At 43.6% G+C, this 21,114-nt stretch overlaps 1 long non-coding RNA gene across 3 annotated transcripts; it reads left to right on the top strand.

Moving 5' to 3' along the window:
* The first annotated feature begins 206 nt into the window (after positions 1-206).
* LOC134143613 (uncharacterized) lies at positions 207-21,114 on the top strand. Of its 3 annotated transcripts, none has more exons than XR_009959143.1 (5): positions 207-321; positions 9,861-10,038; positions 10,405-10,547; positions 10,946-11,261; positions 18,769-21,114. It is a non-coding gene; the product is annotated as an uncharacterized LOC134143613 (long non-coding RNA). The 3 variants fall into 3 exon arrangements; XR_009959142.1 differs by having other exon boundaries at positions 9,844-10,038; XR_009959141.1 differs by lacking the exon at positions 207-321 and having other exon boundaries at positions 9,186-10,038.

The raw sequence follows: 21,114 nt of genomic DNA, 5'->3' as shown, positions 1-21,114 counted from the left end.
CAAAACTGTACAAGAGTCAAACCGCAGAAGGCAGCTCGGACTGAGAAGAGCTACGCCTGGCGTTATCTGTTGACATGCACACTTGTTACCAGCTGAGCTCATCCAGCTGCTGTGTAACTATGATGTAGCATTATTTGATCGGATAACAAACTGAGCCCAGGAACAAAGAAAACATAAAATAAAATAAGCCACATACCTCTGGGGCAGACTTGGCCCCACTGTCAGGCGGCCTGTGGACCTGACAACCCACCCATCAGAGGGGGCACCTTAGATGTCAACTGCCAGGGAGAATGTGAATCATCCCGATGCAGCTTGAGTGTGGTGAGAACTATCCAGGGAAAACTATGCTGGAGGGGTGGCCCATTAGCACAGGCAGAGCATGAAAGTGGTTGCCATACTATGCATCCATGATTTGACCACAGAGCTCTGATATGTAAATATTCCCTTTTTCAGTCCTACTGTATTCTATAGCTTTATTATACTTAAGCTTTGATATACTTGTCATTTGTAGATTGTTTGGTGTTAATTGTTTAGTGTAGTTTAGTGTTGTCTGCTATACGTGTAGAACTACTTATCTCTAATAAATTTTTACATTTAACAAATGATGATCTCTCAAGTTCAACATGACTAATGCTGGAGTCCAGAGGAATCCCAGATGCTTTTGATGGTATATAACAGCCTGAGCCTGGCCTGGCTGCAGTGCTGTGTCCATATGAGACTGAATTGCAGGTCTGTTGATGGGTCTGTCCTGGGAAGACATCCTCACTAATAAACTCCCTGCTCAACCAGGAACCTGTTAGAAGCAAACAAGCCTCCCAAATGTAATTTGCACTTATAGCTTGGGGAGAATGGCTCTGTCAGGCAAAGATATAAGGCTCCAGATGATTTACATGGAGCTTGAGAGGCACCAGAAGGGCAGTCAACCCAGAAAATGAGATTATAAACCATCATCTCCTGTTACATGCTGGGCTGTGGCTACAGGGTGGCCCTCTGGCATCATTTGAGGAAGCATTATGGTCGAGTGGTGAAAGCAGGATGCTTTTGTCTCCTAAGGCTGGAAAATCCTCCATCCTGAGGAGTCTCAGAGAACCTGCCTGGGTCTCTGTCCTGTCTCCTGCAGCCTATTCTTGATCCATTTGTTGCATCCAACAGCTTTGGAGGAAGCAGGGACCAGTCACAGCTGAGCCTTGCTGTCCGCATAGCAAGGTCTCAGCTGAGCTCTCAGCCAGGTCGCTCAATGGTACTACAAATTGCTTAAGGACTGGCTGAGTTTGGGTCCCACAGAGCTTGGTGCTGTGCAAACATGGGATGGGTGGACACAATGCAAGGGAAGCCACAGGACAATCCTAATTTTGGCAGCCTCATTCTCAGAAGATGTTTGCAATGTTACTGTATGAGTGGGACTGTCTGCCTGACTGTGATGGTGGGAGGGAACCAGACTTTTCTGCTGTTGAGCCAGGTCAGTGTATGGTGCCTGAGGTGGACCCACAGGCATACACTGCCTTCAGCCAGGGGTGAGGACCCCTCCAGCTACCTTTGTCCAATGCCAGGGCCACAGGCAATAACCATGACCTCATCCAGACCACATTTGGGAGCCTATCTTACATTTTGAGATCCAATATATCAGATTTTGGAGTCGGTTTAATATGTCTACTGAATAGTGTAGTGCTGGTTGAGGGGAACTTGTACCTCCTGCAGTCTGAGTTAGCAGTTCTGGGGCAGGTGGTACCCAAAGTACATCACTGCTGAAGGAGTTTTAAATATTCTCTCTTTTGGGAACAGCAGAGGGAAGAAAAAGAACCTGAAAAGGAGATACAAGAGGCCTGATGTGGATGCATGAAGATGCTTAAACTGGTTTTAGGTTCAAACAAAGCCAGTGTTGCACCTAAGCCAAGAAAATGCAAAATAAATGATCTGTTCACATAAATATTATATCCTCTGGTAGAGGGCTAGATTTTTAATGTTCTCCACTTCTACAATGTGAGCCCATAGGAAAGAAAAAGAAGCACTACAGAGGAGTCCTCGGAAGAGGCAGAGCCTCTTCTGGCGTTTAATCTGTGCTGGCATGGAAATGGTTAATAAGATAATCTCTGGGCCCTCTAACACAAAGCAAAAGTGAGTTTTCTGATCCATAAAGGATCAGTCTGCAGGAAGCCCCATCAGACTCCTCAGCGTGAAATTACACCGCAGCAGGGGGGTACAGTCTTCCTACTGTACAACATTAAAGAGATGAATTAGAACTTGACATTCATGTGCTTAATATGCCTATTCCTGGCATTATCCCACAAGAACCAGTCACTGCCGAGGACTTACGGTCACCAAGCCTAGGAAGGTATTTAGGGTTGCTCATTTGCTTGTTTCTAAAGCAGGTCTATCTGCCTTTCCTATCTAATCTCTCAGCATTAGGAGCAGGGAGGCATGCAGCCCAGCTCGCCTATCTCGCAGCAATCTGGTCTAGTGAGCAAACAACAGCCACGCCATTGCTGGTCAAATAAATTGCAGCGATCCTCTGGACTGATGTGTATAGAACCAGAGGAAAACATGATACATGTGACGTTATGGGTTGGTAGTCAAGGAGCTGAGAAAGGGTGAAAGATCCAACCTTGAAAGTATGTTTCTCGGATAGTTGCTGCTAATAAAAAACTAAATATTTACTGGAAAGGAAAGTCCCAGAAAACCTATATTAGATGTTTTTTTCTCATTTTAAAACCGGATTATCTTCCCCAGTGTTAAATTGGTGGGAGGCGTGCTTTCGACAAATCTGGGTACTTCGAGCTACTTTACCGAACAGACTTTGCCAAGAAGCCAGAGCAATTCCAAGGCTCAGGTCTGTGCTGTGTGAAAATCCTGCCGTTTGAACTTTGAGCCAGTAGAGAACGTTTTTGGTTTGTTTTTTATCCATGAAATATTTTGATGAGAAAAAAATTTGGGGGTGGCAGGAGGAGGGAAGAATCTACTTCAAATTCTGGAAGAAATTATAAAGGAAAATGTTGGCTGCAAGGCCAAATAGTTCTGTTTTTGAGCTGAGCATTTTCCAAGAGAAAATTCAAACGTTTTTCAGGAAGTAGCTGTCCTGCAGGAAATGCCTGATTTGATGGGTGTGCCGCACTTCTAGCAAAAAGCACTTCTGATCAAACTAATTGAAAAGCCATTTAATGGGAACTTGTTTAAGAAGCAACTAAAATTTGGCAGGATTAATGGAGGAAGCATGGACTGGCACAAGAATGAGAAATGAGAAGCAGAGTTCTTCCAGAGGTTGATTTTTCAATCGGCTGGTGTGGAGGAACACTGAGAGGTTCCCAGACATGGCATGTGGGTGCTCTGCAGCACACAAATCCTGCTCCTCTGAATGTTCAGGTTGATCTATTAGACCGTGTGGAAACCAAGGATGGAGGGAAAGGAGAGAGAGAATACAGTGTGATCCTGGCTCTCATCCAGATGTAGTCTAGCCAGGGTCTGCACAAACTGAGCATGAATCTGAAGGTTCAGTCCTGAGCCTGGCAGTACAAAACCATCTCTTGCATTGGTTAGGGGGGCAGGTTTAGCTCAGTTGGTTAGAGCGTGGTGCTGCTAATGCCAAGGTCATGGGTTCAATCCCTGTATGGGGCTATGCTGATGGTTGAGTTAGATGATCTCTAGTAGATTGCTTCCAACCTTACCATTCTATGAGTCTATGACCCAGAGGACGCCCAAGCTATGAAACATATTTGTGCACCATTTTGAATACTGAAATAGTTCTTTTCTTTTCTCTCTGCTTTTTATTTAAAGAAAATGCTGCAATGAATTCTTATTAAGAATGACAGTTAAAGGAATATATCCTGCAATTGCAGTAGAAAATAATCAGGTCTGAGACTGTCATTAGAATCATAGAATCATAGAATCAGTAAGGTTGGATTTACCCCACTTCAGAAGGTATATAACAGGTAATTAGGCAAATTCATGGAAAAAAAAAAAAAAGAAAAGAAAGTACATTGGGGCACTTAACACAAAGCCGTGGCGTTGTCCCTCTTGCTCTACATACAATAGCACTCTGTGCTGGGAGCGTACCACCACGCTCCTGCACTTGTTTCCTCGATCTCTCTTAAGCTCTTGATGACCGGTGGGGATAAGATAATAGAGTTCATGGAGGATTTCTAGGAGCTGTTTTTTGTTTTTTTCTTTTCCCTTAGACTCAGGCATTCTGGAAGCATTTTTCTACTTAAATGTAAGGCAGGGGTAACACTGCTGTGGATGAAATCCAATAACACATTACACCCTGTCATCTTTACTCTTTTCTGTGGGATAGGTGTTCTTGGTGCTGGGCCACAAGGGGCACAGCTCATGTGTTTCAATGTTAAGTCCATCATGGAGATGCTCCTTGGATATACAGAGCAGTCTCTGGTGAATGCAGCTGCTACCTGATAAAAGACAAATAGAGTTAATGGTTGAAGTGGCTGAATACCTCTCTCCATGGACAGAACAAGTTGCCCAAAGTTGTTTTCCTTGTGTAGAGGCACCATTTCAGTGGATGATATGTGGTCACCACTCCATTTTTGAAGTCTCTAGCTGTGTTGTTTAATGAGGAACATCTCTGGAAAACACCATTGTAGCCTTAGATGAATGCCGCCACAATGAGCATAGCAGGTCTCAGCAGTTGCTGGTCACAGCTGCAGTGAGCCTTCAGGGATGGTTGTGTGCGGTGGACTATTGCCTAGGAGAATTACAATCTGAAAGGTTCCCATGACCTCATCCTTGGAAACAAGCACTCTACTGTCCCAAGCAAACCATTAAATCTAGATCTTCACAGAACTTTCAGGATAAAACAAGAAGGAGCTCTAGGATTCTGAAAGCTGTTTCACTTTTTGGTTGTCCCATTGCCCTGTCAAGACAGAGACAAAATGTTCCTGAATCCATTTTGTTGAATTAAAAGAAATCTCAAGAACAATAAGAAAAACTCAGCCCTAAATAGAGCAATGTGTGGAGGGTGATAGAGCTCTCACACCTGATTGATAAAGCCCCATTCTCCAAACAAGTGACAATTTTTTTTAGTGCTCTTGGCTTTTGTCTCCTATGAAATTAGAAATCTCCCACTGAGGGTTGGGTTTCATGTCTGGGTCACAATTTCTACAGAAAAGAATTTTCATTATAGTCTTGGAAACACTTAAGCCTCCCTTTGCAACTGATCTGGCTGAGCTTTTCATAACTAGAGGGACTATGGATGCCATCAGCAATCAGGAGTGAAATCTCAAGCAACCCGAGAAGGAGGTATGAGCCATAGGATGAGAGAGGATCTCATAGTGAGGTTAACGTGGACTGTGAGGGTAATTAACCACAGTAACAACTTGCTAAAGGTGAGGTGGGGGGTGCATCCTTGTTGGCAGTCTTTAAACCAGGGAATGGATTCCCTATTTGAAGAAGGAATTAATTCTTTCAATTTCTTTGGCTTATGATTTGCAGGTTGACAGACTAGATTATGAAGATGGAAAAGAGGTTTGAGGACCAGTCTAGTGACAGCTAGACAGGTCACACAAAGTGTGAGAAGTAAATAGCTATTCCCAACATATCGAATGACATAGTAGAAGAGAGTGTCCCAAAGAGACCTGAGACCTGAGAACTTCTCACAAGGCAAAACCATGTGTAAAAAAAACAAATATACTCTGATCAGCAAAATTTAAAGAATAAAGTTCTTAGCTTGGGTCTTCAAGCCTGAATTTAATTCTTACTCTGCCACAGGTTTCCTAGGTGACCTTGGGCAAGACACCTAGAACTGGAATTCTCTGAAGTTGAATCCAAATGCCCAAGAGATATTTGGTATCCACTAAGGACTCTACATTTGCAGGAAGAAAATATGAAGCTCGTTCTTGTTTAGTGATTCCCATCCTCATCCCGACCTTGTATCTCTGAACAGCGTCACTGAAGTGCTGGAAGACATCCTGAAGCGTGAATGATTATCTTACTGGATACTTTCTAGATGTGTATTCGCTTTCCTCTTGTGGAGCTTCAGAGGAGGAGAATCCAATTTTTTTCCCAAATAACCTGTTCTAGTGCTCTTGCCCTTCTCTCTCAGATTACACAACATCAGTGTTCTCAATCTTTCTTTCTACTGCTTTCCAGTTATTCTCATTATTTTTCTGTGGACTTTTTGTGGACTTTTCTCTAGCCAATACAGTTCATTCTTGAAGTGCAGCTGAAAATGAGACATGCTTTTCCACCTCAGATCTAACTAGAGATGAGTAGAGTAAGAAGATGCATTCCCACGTCCCGTAGGTGCTATAAGGGCTATCAAAGGTTGCAAAAGTACCTGATGGGCATCACACATCTTAAGTCAAGCAGTTATGCTGAAAATCTGTCACGGAAGTAGTAGGCTGAAAAATGGTACACTGCTTTGTGACTATTTTTTTCCTCCTAGAAATGTGCTGAAAATGTGGAATGTCTCCGCACAGCTTTCTCTGGAGAGGTGAGATGCCAAAACCACAAAATATGTTAAAAGGAAGCAAAATAACTGGTGTAAGGTGGCCCTCTTCATCTGTGTTCTATATTTAGAGGGTAACTTCATTGACTAAAACAAGTTTTGACAATTGCAATAAAGAGAAGCTGGGAAGATTTTACCATGGCTCACACATTGATAACGGGTAATAATGCACTGCAATCCAGGCTGACTCAAGGTCTGATGTAAATCTGATGAAATGTCAGTCTAGACCATCAGTCAATGTAGAACGATTTTCATCCCCCTTTGACAAACAGAAAAACCATAATCCACATTCTGAAGCCTTTTCTCTGAACCATGTGTAGTGAGTTAGCAGTGATGACAACAGTAAGAGAAGGATCTTTGACTTGATGAGGATTGAAGTCTCCCCATGTTTCTTAACTGAAAGCTAATCCTTTACTGTGGGTGGTGGAAGCTCTATTTTTAGGTCTCTGTGTTCTTTTAGATATGATCAGATTTTTATCCCCTAGAAGCTGCCATGCAGAGTCTCACAGTGCTCTTCTTACAATTTTTTCCAGAATAAAACTGCCTATTGGACTGTCAGTGCATGAGTAACTGAAGAGCATCCTGGGGTGGTGCTGGGGCATCTCTGGGCTCTCCAGCCCAACCTGCTGCCTGAGCGATGGCTGTTACAATGCTGGATGAAGTTGGCCATGGCTGTGTCTAGCCAAGTCCTGAAATCCTCCAAGGAATGTGTTCTCTGGTGTCCTGTCCCATGACTGCACCACTCTCACAGTAGGGAAATTTTTCCTAATGTTCAGTCTCAATTTCCCAAGCTGCAAGTCGTGGCATTTGTCCATTGTCACATCATCTGCTTGTACAAGAAATATTTGGCTCCATCGTCTCTGTACCTTCCCTCAAGCAGTTGTAGGCTGCAACTGCTGAAAAGGGCTGTGAAGAGCAGGCTGATGGAGCTAGTGTGAATGATGCTATGAGTTGAATCCAGAGTGAAAGAGAGTGATCTCAGGAAAGTTAATAAGGGTGGCACTCTTGTGGTGCTGAGGTTAATCTCTCTGAATTATCTGTACTCCCTCTGATGACCCAAACTGCGTGTGCCTTGTCAGTAAGGCAGTTCCTTTTGAAGTACAGTATTTGGACTAATAACTTGGGTTGGAAGGGGCCTTTGGATGACTTCTGGTCCATACTTCCCCTTTGCCATGCCATACAGCATCTGAGGTTGGGCTGACTGCTGTTCTGCAGGAGTCCATCCCTCATCACCAACTGTGCTGAGCAGAAAGCAGGTCCCTTGTTTCTATACGACTGAACTGAGGCAGGATGGAAAGACTTGGTTTGTCTTCAGAATCTCATGATTTCCTTGGCTCAGGAGGGGTAGCACACAGAGCTGTCATTGCTGTAATTGCAGACCAGAAGAGTCTGGCTGAGGGACTGTGTAATAAATATGAATGCTTCTTACAGGCTCAGATAGGGGCTCCTTCCACTTAAGAAGTGTTAAGCCGTGTTGAGAAGCTCTTCAGGGCAGACAACATGACTTTGCGTGTCTCTGCATTGGAGGTTTCTGCTTCTATTGGGAATTACCGAGAGATCCCCAATTACATTCACTCGTTTCAGTTCTACCACAGACTTCTTGTGTGCTGCTAGGCAAATCCTTTTCTGATTTCTGCTTCATACTAGGAACATGTTTTCTCCTTCTCCCACCTCCTCTTCTGTGTGTAGGTGATGCACCTCTCTAAGGAAAGAGTTGCTTTTACACATGATAACTATGCACGGTGCTTTCCACCATAAAGATCTCTTCCTCCTAAGGGAAAAGGGCCTCAAACAGAATAAAAATAAATGCTAAAAATAGCACGCTGCTGAGCAGGTTTCTGGGGCTGCTCTGCAGAGGGGTAGCAAGCCGGTCCTTAGGAATGCAATCAGAAATGGACTCAAGGCAAGGGAAGAGATGGCCCTTTCCACCAGCCCCCACCTGCCCGTCTTTCCCCTACTGTGTGAACCTACTGTAGATTTCTTGAATTCCCTTTGATGTTTATCTCCTCCAGTAATTCTATTTGGGGGATTTGCTAAAGCGACAGTTAGAAGAATACAGCCTGGAATAGGGAGGCCGAATGGCAAAAGAATGTTAGAAACAGGATTAAGATCATATTCTACAAGCGGTTGTCAGCCGCTGAATAGGGCTAAAGTTTCTTATCGGGCTGGGGTGCCAGAATTCCTTTGGATTCTTTTCCCCTCTTTCCCTCCCCTTTGCATAAGGCTTTCAGCGTAATGGTGAAAGCATAATCATCGCCCTGAATGGGGAGATGGGCTCTTGGAAACTTCTCGGCATGGCGCAGAAGCTGGGAGAGGGGATCAGGGGATTGTTGGTTGTTCAATGTTGTGGGCAAGCAGCCTGACTGCTTGGGGAAAAAAAAAAAAAGGCATGGATAGTTAATGTTGAAATGGCTGGAGGATTTTAAGGTGCAAACCTCTATATTAGTGGGAGAATATTTTCTTCTGAAAGTCCTGAGCTCAGCTTCATGTTTTTTTTTTTTTTTTCTTTTTTTTTTGCATGCGATTTCATGGCTTTCACTGGGCATTTTAATTTTTTATTTTCTTTTTCTGTTAGATGAAATTGACATTCTAGTGGGAATTTATTTGGAAATATTTGGAGATTGTTTCCAGATTTTAGAAAACAGAAGTTCAAGAAAAGTAGAAAACTTTGGAAATATGAAAAAAAATGTATTTTGAAACCAACAGAGGAGAAGATATTTCTGAAAGAGAAGAAATTTTGATAATTTTTGAAACCACTTTCATATAACAAAAATACAAAGCTCACTGAGACTGCTTGGGCTATAGATGCAAATGGGATTAAATTCCCCTGGGAAATATTTGTGCGCTCATTTCAGAAAGCTAAGGACATACAGATTTTTAATGTTTCCATCTGTAAGTTTCTCATACCCTTGTTACAGGTTAGGACCTCATAACAAGGAAGAATTTGTCTTAATCACTGTTTCCCAACCATCTAAGGCAACAGGTGGGCTCACAAGTGGTTCTCAGTAACATGTGAGCATATGAACAACTGACCAGAGCACATTCAAAAAGTTTTCAGAGACTGGAAAAAAGATATTTCAGCAGAAACTTGGTAGAGAAGAAGTGATTCTGATAAAATACCCATATTCATTTACAGGAATCTGGGTATCATTTGACTGTTCGACTAATGTATACAGATTAGGAGGATGTGGAATATTTTTGACTTGTTCTGCACAAAGCAAATTGAAATCTTGCTGACATTTCTGGTTTGTGCTGGAAAATGATATTTTGCAGGTAATATTATTACTGGAATGACCAAAATAGCTGGGAAAAGGAGTAAATTAGCTTTACGGATGATGAATACATGTAGTTATTCCTGCTGGTCTGACAGAGTATTGCATCTTTCTGCAAAGCTTCCCTGTTTTAAAAGGCCAGGAAAACTTGGTCGAGACCGGTTGACTAAAAAGTGTTCAGAAGAAGCATCAGAAATCCAGCAAGAGGAACTATTTCTCCAGAATTTGCAGTATTTGGGGAGTGAGAATGAAAATCAAAGGAGTTAAAACATAACTCCTGAAGTCCTGTGGAAATGAGAGCATCTCGGCTTTTAAGTAAGTTTTTCCGTTGTAGGTTACAGAGGTTTGACAACTGAATACTAAATACTTATTTTAGAGACTCAAGAGTAACTTTCTTGATGCTCATGATCGACAATATTATGAAACTTAAGTGAAAGAGGGAATGAATGACATTACCGTGTCCAAAGCGATGAGGTTAAGGAAAATTAAACAGCAACAAAATAAATTAGACTTTCAAAATTCTTCTGTTTTTCATAGCCCTTAACAAATAATGCTTTCAAGTTGAACTGGGAGGCTACATGCCATAGTTCTTATTGATTTCAGTCAGAGCTTTGCCTAAATAAAATATTTCTGCTTTTATTTTGAGTCTTTAAATCCATCATTCTTTACCATTACTCCTAGACTTTGTCACATCAGTCCCTGCTAAGATCAGCCCTGGTGTGTGAGCACAATCCGCTGGCAAGTTGTAAGAGTTCCTGCCTCAAGGAGCTGACAAATGGTTGGATTTTCACACTTGCAACCACTTCTGACAATCCTCATTTAAGGTACTGGAATATGAAAAATCAAGAGGAGCCCAAGGAGCTGGAGTTGTTGGAGCAGAAGGGGAGGCTATGGGAGCAGGGGCAGGGGCAGGGGAGGAAGCAAGTTGAGGGACTGCTGGTACGAGGGCCATTTGAGGAAAAGATGCTCTGAGGTTAACATCCCCTTGTATCACTTGCATAGTCCTTCCTGCCTCCAGCTCCTCCCTCCTTGTGTGACTCAAGGGTTTATACAAAGAAAAACACGAGAAATAGTTTATGTAGATAAAGAGGATGTGATGAGCCTACTCTCACAGCTGGGCAACTCAGAGCACCTCCAAAGCCCCAGAGTGGTAATGCTGACCAGCTGAGCCAGCGTACGGGAACCACGTTAATGCTCCTTTCCACCAAATTGCTTCCCACAGACATACCTGGGGTCAGGAACTTGGTCTGGGTCAGAGCATGGGGCTGAACCCAGTTTCCTGGAAGCAAGCCTGCTCCTTCCGTCTGTTTTGCATTTGGATGTGGTTGTGAACGCCCACTGCCAAACGTAGCTGGGATGTGTTTGGGGCAGCCCTCCAAGGGTTTTTCCAGGAGAGCAACACTGCTGAATCCGAAGCAAAACCAGCTGAATCCAAAGCAGGAATAGATTTGGCTCCTTAGTACTCCAAATCCCAGTGTCCGAGCAATACATCCATCTTGTGTAGCTTCATGTACAGTCTCATGCTGTGACTCAAACAGGTAAGGAGCTATATGAATACTATGCATTTTGTTTCTTTCTTTTCTTAACCAAGATTCAGGCATCATTAAACAAGGCAGGGTACCTTTGGAAAGGGAGAAATCTTTTCAAGAATCACTGGGAGATGGGCTGTCACCTCAAATCCACAGAGTATAACCAGAGCAGTGAGAAATTTGCTTCTACCTCATAAATTGGTGAAGAAATTCTCTGTCATTAGTCCCTGGTTGGTTTGGTATTACCAACATGCTGCAAAGTGCTGTTTGTTACACCAAATACTCAGTCATGTCAAGACTCATCCAAGCAGAGAGAAACCCAAATACCATTTTTTTTCCCATGTGAGTCTGTCTGTAACCATGGCTTTCCCTCCCGGCCAAGGCCACCGAGCACAGTGGTGGCTCCTGCAGCCGCGAGCAGCTCAGGGTGACAGCTGGGAGCCAGCGAGCAGGACAGGCGCCTCTAAACACATGCTTAAACACGGCGCTATTTGCCAATAATCAGTAACATCGAGAGGGAGACATTAAACAAAATAATAAATTGTCTGCTGGGCTTCAAATTGGCTCCCTTTTTTATTTGACTTTGCTGGGATTTATTCCATTTGACAAACCATGCTGTTTAGAATACAATAGTGGCATAATCACAGCCCCAGGCCCTCATTCTTCAAGATAATGGGATACTTATTCATCTAAGGCAGGTACAAGTCTGTCCTTGGCTTTCATTTTATAAGATTACTTGTATTTCTGTCTCGTTTGCAATAGGTGATATCTGTCAGAAAGCAATTTTCACCCAATTTGGGGTTCTTAATATTTTGTCTTTAAACTCCTTTGTTGCTGATTTTTTCTTCCACCACTGCTTGACACACGTTTGGCAAGAAACCTGTGGACAAGTCTCTTTTCCTTTTAAATAAATAAATAAATAAATAGCATCCCTGGCCCTGTTTACATAGCTCAACGATTTATTAGTTAAGCGTGACAGCACAGGAATTTTTCAATGTACAAGACATCCTGGCTGGTGTGTGTTCCACTTCATCCTTATAAAAGAAAGCTGCACTCGCTTTTGTTCAGCCTGACAGTCTGAAAGTTCACCAGATAGGAGCCCCTGGTCCCCCACGAGACGTGCCAAAAAGCAAGGTTTTAAATGCCAGTGGAGTTGCTGAACAGACATCCTGATTCAGCAAAGCACTTTTAGAGGCAAACTTAAATTTTAAAGTAAAGGCGAGTGAACCAGGCGAATATTTTTTTGGCAGGAGCGACGTAAGTTGTTCAGATAGTGCTGGCAAATGAAAAGCCAGATCTGGTCCACTGGTAGGATTCTGCTTAATGGCCAAACGAAATGTTTGGGATTTTCAACTAAATATGAACTAAAATTTTTGAGAGAGGGGCGAACTCATGTCGGTCTGTTCAGACCTAAGAAATATTTTGATGAGACTCTAAATATTTGGGAGTTCAGCCCGTCTGTGTTCCCCATGCAAAAAATCTCTCATTTCAGCCCTCCTTTCCCGTTCCCTGTGTGCTGTGTGGACGCAGGGGAAGCCTTGCCCGCTCGTCTTTGCATAAAGCCCGTGGTGAGAGGGCTGTGGTGTCCCCCCTGCCACAGATGTGTAGGGGGAGTGGGGAAACATTGGGACCAGAGCCACTTGCTGTGGCTGAACCTCCTCTCCAGGCTTACGTCGCCAGAGAGCTGTGCAGGAGGTGTCCTCACTGCCCGTGGAGATGGATCCTGGAGCAACCCGGCAGGCAGGGGCAGCGCTGGTGACGGGGGAGAGACTGGAGGTGGATATTTAGGTCTGACTGTGCAATGTGGCAGAGCGAATCTGTGCAATGAAAGGTGGCGAGCAGGAAGCACCCGGCCCTTGTGGACCACCTGTCCCGCCACAAGTGCACCCAGGGCTGGAGGGATTTGGAGGCTGCATCTTTCTCAGAGCAACACTGAAGATGTCTCAGTCACAGGCTTGACCGATAGTAAGGCCTGGAGCTTCCCAAAACTCATGTTTAGCCATTTTCAAGGGTCAGCAACAGACCTGGGAGTATCTGAGAGCATCTGATGAATTGTAGTTGCTGTCAGCGTGTGCAAACCTATGCTGAAAAGGCTATGGACCTGAAATCACCTCTGCAATCAACCCAGGTTAGTTTGTCCTTAAATTTCAGTTCTGAAAATGCAACAGCTACATCTCGATTGATGCTTTTCTCCCCTGTGCTTCCTATTCCTTGCTGAAAGCTGCAGGAACATGACCAGAAGTGAAGCTCCTCCAGCCAGGTCCTAAGTCACACATTCCTGCCTCTGCTTTAGCAAAAATCCCATACCTCCAAGATAACACAGTCCTGTGCTGGCAGTCGAAAATGCAAATGCCCTGGGAGGTGGAGAGACCCAGAAATGCAGGTGGAAGCAAGGCAAACAAACAAAATTGGAGAAATACGGCTGAACTCAAAAGCTCATCCCTCGTCTCTCTTTGTTTAAGCCAGTTAGAGGAGCTCTGTGGAAAGAAGAATTACTTTGAACCTTTCCCTTCTCTGTGGGTGTCTCCGAAGGCAAAACTAATTCACTTCTTCTGCTCCATCAGGTCTCCCCTCCATTGTTCCCCACTAATGTAATTTTTTTTTGTCTTACTTCAGAAACATTCCTGCCTGAGTAATCGTCTCCAGCACGGAGAGCAGAGAGAGGAAATTAAGATGTTATTGAGGGTTCAGAGATATCTCATGTTTCAGAGTGGATCAGAAGGCTATTTTTTTTTTTCCTTGAGGTGCCTGTTATGGAGAGGTTAGGCAAACATGTTAGATGGCTTAGCTGGGGGGAGAGGGCCAGAGTGGAGCAGGGCTGATATTTAGGAAGCTGTAATGCTTCTCTTGACACTGCAATAAATATATCCTTAATTCCACATGCAGGTCTGTCTACAGCAGGTAATCTTTCTTAGGGGAAGAGTTTCATCTTTGGTGGTCTCCATGGGGCAAGCACCAGACCTTTTCACTAGATAGTTAAGACTTCTGGGTTTTATTTGGAGAAGGGAGAAGCCTGAGCCATGGGAGGTATCAGATTATATATATATATATATATATATATATATATATATATATATATATATGGTGGCAAAAAGCAAAACTGAAGCTGAAACAAAACAATTGGATAGGTTTTTTTGCCTCGAACAATCACAACCTGAAAGGAACTCAGCCATCTCCACCAATCACAAGCCATTTATCTCATTATAGAAAAGTTCATTTTTTTAACTATAGAACAACTCTGTACATGAGAAAAACTGTCAGCAATGATTTTTACAGGGTAACACAATGGATTTTATTTTTTCTACTCATTTCCCAGGGCAACTGTAGAGTCAGCCTCAGGAAGATTTTAAGCCACCTTCAGAACCACTTTGTTTTTCTCTGTTCCTTTTCAGAGATTCCCTGGAGAAATGGTCTCTTGCCCTGATGCCTGCCCAGGCCATGGGCTGCAAACTGCTAGATGGGCTACTTTGCTCAGCTCACACAGACCTTATGGCCCTTGTGGCCTGTTAATTGACTTCATAAAAAGGAAATAGTGGGGAAATTAGCATAAATATTGCACTTGCAATCAAATCGTGCTTGCAGCTGTCATTGGGGTAAGGGAGCGGCAAGAAGTAATACTTGCTGTGCAAAAATGATAGCTCCAAAGTCAGCCTGGGAAGAGCAGGTATTTCATCAGGACTTACTGATGGTGGAATAACCCCAGGGGCCCCCCACCTCTTTCACTGACTAATTTCAGATGTGTTATTCTCTCTCTATTTTTTTTTTCTGTTCACATCATCTGAGGCATAGCATTGTGCAAATTGATCAGGCAGGCCAGGGCTGCTCTTAATTCTGCCATGCGAAAGCCCTTGGAGGTTGTAATGGAGAGTGGCACTTCAGCCCCAAATGTCCACCCATTTCCTGGACAAGGCTGGAAGAAGGCAGAGTGGAAATACCCAGGGAATTTAACTCCTAGACAGAGCAGGATAGTAGGAACCAGCTCTGCTGAGGGCCTGTTGCTCAATGCTGCAGAGCCAAGCCAGGTGTGGGATGACCGCATGCAACCTCCCCAAAATATTCACTCCAGCCTCTGGCACTTTGCAGGGCTCCCTGAGCTGGAGGTAGCACTTTTTGTGTGGACTAGCTCCAGACAACTCTCTTTCCCGTATACTTGTCCAATATCATGTAGACTTTTGGCCTCCTGGCATCCTGCAGAAAGGCGTTCCCAGGTTAATGATGTACTTTGTGAAAAGGGATCTCCTTCAGGCAGTTCTGAAGACAATGCCTGCTGGCTTTATCTGATGTCCCCTGTTCTTGTGCTAGAAAAATAGCTGGAGAGACACCAGATTTTGTCCCTCTCATACCTGCCATGGAGGCACGAGGGGACCTTGGGCTTGCTCACTCATTGCCCTGGCTCTTCTCCGTGGATGAAGAACAACCTCAGGGTTTTAGGACTTTGCATGCTGTGAGTGAACCGGTAGCAATGAGATGGAGTGGAAAGCACTGCTGTGTAGGCGGCACCAATGCGGTGTACTTCATGCCAGATTACAAGGTTGTATCTTGACTTTTATAAACCTACCCAGTTTTCCCTGTCATATGCGGTCATCTGTGATTTGTTTTCCCATTATGATTCCCATGAAAACCATAAGGAGGAAGTTCAATCTCTTAGGAGATAAAAAAAAAAAAAAATCCAAGTAACATCATCTTTTATCGGATCTTTAGCTATGTTTATTGAAATAACCTAGGCATCCCTGTTTAACAGCTCTCCCATGTGCTTTCTTGTGGATACAGTGCAATCCAACCCTGTCATAGTTTGCTTTACTAATGCAGAGAGAATGTGTTTGAAAGAAATTCAAACTGAAGGAAATCTGTGCCTTGCTGGTGGACTGGATATGTTTTCTGTCTCGGTCTGCTAGTGAATTGACTTGACTTTAGGTTCCTGCATTTGGTGCTCAGGGTTTGTCAGGAAGGTAATGTGTGAAACCCTGAAGAATCAGTGCTGCTGAAGAGCAGAGGAGCTTGAGCATCTGCAAGCATGACCCCAGTCTGGCTGCTTCCAGGAAAAGCAAAACTAATGAACAGACTCTGCATGTCTCAGCAGTGCCTGATTCCGTCTTGGAGGTAATGTGGGGCTTGCGAAGGGAAAGCACTATTCAGGCTGCAAACCCACGGTACAGACACTCGGCTCCCACCCCTGCAAAATCGGTTACATGAGACTGCAACTAATCACAGGCTCTGGCTGAACCTCCTGGACCAGGCTTTCGTGAATCAGGACTCAGTGAAAACTGTTCCACTGACTAACTTCCATTGCTTTCTGCAGAAGTTAGACAGCTAAACACCTTTGAGGCTCTAGGTCTAATCTGATAAATCCATTGGTTAGACGTAGTCCTAGCACCTCTTCGCTTTGACACTGCCCTACCAGTACAGGAATGAAAGCGTTTCCCTCTGTTAGCTGCCACAGGCGAAGGATCATCTCCAGCAGGAAAGCTCAGAGGCTGGGTCTGCCCGGCCGAGCCATGCTTGCCGGGGTAGAGGTCTGGCTGTGCCTGTCGATGGGAGCATCCGGAGGAGCGGAGCTGAGCAATTTCCCGCAGCCGAACATAAAGTCACTGTCATCGAAGAATGGGCCTGAAGACGTTGGGTAACACGTATGCAAAGGTCTTAAGTGATATATGGACAAAAGTTGCAGGTATTTAAGTCACCTGGGCATTTTTTATTTACTATATCAAAAGCAGGGTAGGTTTTTCTGATGTGTGTCTTGCAGCAGGTTAAAATAAAAGACCAGCCTGGTCTCTTGTGGATGTGCAGCTACTGGAAACAGGCAGCCTCAGTGTATAATAGGATCTTTGCTGCTTTTCCTAGGATTGAATAACATTACGGTGACTTTACATAGATTTTTGCCCTTCATGCAAATAGGGAAATGATTTTCTAATCAGGTAAGATAAAGTTGAAACATGATAGATAGATGTGGAGTTGTTAATGAGCTACAAAAAAGTAGCCTGTAGCTCCTTAAACTATTCTTAAAAATAATGCAACGTTAAAAAAATTAGTTACTATGGGTAACAACAGTGTGAAAGAACTTTGATGCAAATCTTTGTAATGAGTGCATTTTGATGAGCATTTGAAAAATATATATGTATTTATTTGCATTGATATGTTTATATGGCTTTACATATCAACTTAGTCAGGAAAAATTGAATGAAATGTCTCAGGTCTGGGAAATGAGAAGAGATTATGAAAAGCAGATTTAATACAGCACCGTTTTTTGATGTTTGTGGCACATTTCATCATATTGCCAGAGACACCCAATTACACAGCTTGCAGAGTAATCAGCAAATGGGGGATCCAAAGGAGAATATTAACTGTAGTCTTTATTTCCCCTTCCTCCTCCCCCTCCTTTAGCAAATATTATGTTATGCTTTATGGAAATGGATCAAAATGCCACATATGCAGTTAATACTGAGCTCTGGAGCTCTTTCAAATCTTATTTTTCCTCTGACATTGTATTTTTCTGGAACGAACCTCCAGATAACTTTAGGCTATGACTTTTATGGCCAAATCATCACCTTTAGCTTCCTTGAAGTTTGGATTCCAGTTTTGGTGGGTGGCTGATTTTATCTCATTGACCTTGCTTGGTAGGTAAGATCAGATCCTATTCTTAATTGCACGTAACTGCAGGAAAGGAATTGGTCATAACTTATCCGTTTGAGAGGCAGGAATTGACCGTTTCTCTGAAAGCTGTGGCCTGATCATGGAGGAGATGCTGGCTCCAGGGCAAGTTCCAGCAGTGAGCGTGCTTTGTGCAACGTGCCCTGTCTCTGCGGGCCACGTTGGTGAGCATGGAGCCTGTCCTCCCCGAGACCCCACATCCAGCTCTGAGCAGATCTGTTCCTGCCACCAATGGGGCCCTGTGGGAATTTCTGCACACAGACAGACCTCAACCCACTGTCCCGATGCTTATTTCCAACTCTCTTGACATTGCACTGGGGCTATGGCTGTGTCCCAAAGGCACTGGCATTTCAGCCTGGTGGATTGCCTGTAGGGAGTGAGCTACTTGGTGGTCTGGAGGGTCATGGGCTTTCTTTGCCCACAAGATTTTTAGTATTCAAAATAAATCTGTAAATACAGTGAGGAAGGAAATGACCTTCCATGGTCTCTTCCATGGTTATGGAAACAAACAGTCATAGTCACAATCTGACACTTGTGGGTGACTGAACTTTTGGGTGCATGTGATCAAGCGGCCCTTGACAGCATTGATGAAATTGGGTCAAAAAAATTAGGACTAAAAATATTCTGAGCAGGAATCCAATCCCTGTCTATATTCTTACTGTTTCTGGCTCTTTGCCTGGTTTAAGAAAAAGTCACTTTTCTTCCTCCATATGTCAGATACTCAAACTGTAGAATGAAGGTAAATGGCACGCCTCTATAAAATTCTTTGTGGTTTATTGATGAGGATGCCATAAAAGATATAAATCATTATTACAAATGCACTTGCTTTTCTTTCCCGATGTTTCAATTACTTTTTTTTTTCTCCTAGGATATTTCTACAGTTGGAAGAAGAAACCATAAAGCCATAATGGCAAGTTTGGTGCTGGAAGAGGGAAGATTCTGAAACCAAAAAAAAAAAAAAAAAAATCCTCAAGAGAACAACTATTAGATTAGTTCAGGAAAATCTCAATAATTTCAGGAAAAAAAAAAAAGCTTTTCATCAGCTTCATCAGAAATCAGATTATGCCCATTGACAAGATGCAAAAGCCCTTGACATCATTCACAAGTGTTGCTTATCTTTTGTTTCACCATCTAGGTGATTTTCAAACTAACCCTGAGTCTTTCTGAGCATGTCCCACCCCGGTCCACTTTGAGCCAGAAAAGGGACGGGTCTTCCTCCAAAGAATAGAAACATCCCCAAAATTGCAGGAAAGCCCATGAAATGGTAAATTTATCCTGCACTGCTGTCGGTAAAGATAAGCTGTCTGGTCATCCTGCTGCTGTCCCATCAGGTATGAATTTTTCTCCCGGCTCATGTTGGAAGATCACAACAGACCAGACCGCTTTTGCTTGCCTAAAAGGTGCTGCCCAAGTGAAAGCAGTTTTCCATTTGCTTTAAGCGCCACCAGCTCTGTACATGAAATCACGTTGGTCCCCTACCACTGTGTCAGCGTCTTGTAGCCAAAAGGACATTTCACCCACCACCGCCCCAGCTGGTGGCAGTGACCCCCGACAGCAAGAAGCTGATTACTCTGAGCCCGTGAAGATGACTCTTTTGGTGAGGAGGTCCCAGCTGTCACGACTCTGCAGCAAGGGTGCTCGGCATGGGACCAGCCTGGGGACGCGGAGGTGCCGCAGGGCCAGTCGGGGGGCGAACCCAGACCTGGGCTCCGTTACCTGCCCCGTACTCCATTTCTGAGTTTGTCTGCACTAGAAAACTCCTCGCAGCTGCCTGGGACACAGCTCAGGAGCAACCCTGTTCTCTCTGCTTACAGTTACGTCCCTGCTGACCAGCACAAGTTGTTATTATGGAAGGACTTGTCAAATAAGCTGTCCTTGCATTTTTTTTTCTTTTTTATTAGTGGAGTATGAAAACAGGCAATAATTTTACAGAAAGCAGGACTGGCACAATTGGTACATAGCATCATGCTGCAGCTTTTCGGAAATGAATATAAACTCTTTTTTTTTCCCTTCTTTTACCTACCAGAATAAATAAATATGATACACATTTGAGTTCATCAATAGTGAATTCTAAAGCACAACTTCTTACACTACAGCTCAATTTTACAGCAATCTGTACAGTATATTACTTTGATTTCCTTTTTTGTTTTCCTTTAAAAGCCTTTGTTCCTTTGCAAGATAGGTTTGACACACAAACACTGTTACACTTTGGAGCTAACTGTACGCCTTGGGTCAGTAGCTGGAAAAAAAAAATTGATTGCCTCCTGGCACGAGAAAATAAACCAAAAAGTTATTTCCAGTTGCAAAGACACATCTGAACTTCTCTCCAGCATGAGACGGCACTGCTCAATAGCTAGAGCATAAAAAAAGGCTTTGGCTATTCGTAGAAGACTAGATGCAATGTTTAACTTAAGATATGATGATCATATTCTTTATAAACAAATTCTGGGGCCAAATTTTGTTCTTAGGGTAAATCTGGCATTGCTCCACGGGTGGATGCACTTACTCCTCTTTGGCCCCACAGCAGTTCAGAACTGGTCTTACTTTACGAGTCCCTATGGGTTTCTTTGCAAACAGTAAAATTGCATGATCTGGGGCATGTCCCGAACTTTGCGGCAGATCCCGAGGCCACGCTCAGCGCTGGGATTAGCGGGCGTGCTCTCCGGTAAGAGCCGCGCCGTTTACAGCCGTGGTGACATTGGCTTCTCGGCTTTTACATCTCTTCCCCAAGCAGCTGGAGAAATCAGGGAACGAACACGGAGGGCTCTGTTTATACAGCAGGGAACAAACCGACGAGTCTGCAAAGTCTGTGGAAAATATAGGAAGTCAACCGTTACCGGGCCATTTTGTAGCACGACGGGAAATTCACATGTGCACTTATCAGCGCAGGAATTTTTTGTTTTGATCTTTCTTTACTAGAAATCTTTTGTTGTTGCTTATTGTATCAACCTTTTCCTACTCCTCTGCTATTGATTTGGGTTGGGATCAGAACTCCTTAGAGAAACAGGTCTTTGCTCTGGATAGGGAAAATAAGATATATTATGTTGCTCTAGAACAGATCATAAAAAATCAGCAAGGGGTACACGAAGGGATAAGGAGGGAGGAATAGAAAAATCAACACAGCTTGTTAAAAACAGCAGGAAAGTTCTGTAAATTACTTGTTTAAGCTTAATTGAGTTATGTTTCATAGCTACTGTAATTAAACTAACAAAAT

Source organism: Rhea pennata, chromosome 8 (genome assembly GCF_028389875.1).
Source record: "Rhea pennata isolate bPtePen1 chromosome 8, bPtePen1.pri, whole genome shotgun sequence".
Classification (NCBI taxonomy): Eukaryota; Metazoa; Chordata; class Aves; order Rheiformes; family Rheidae; genus Rhea; species Rhea pennata.
Note: the sequence above shows the minus strand (reverse complement) of the source record. Positions and strands in the feature narration are given on the sequence as shown.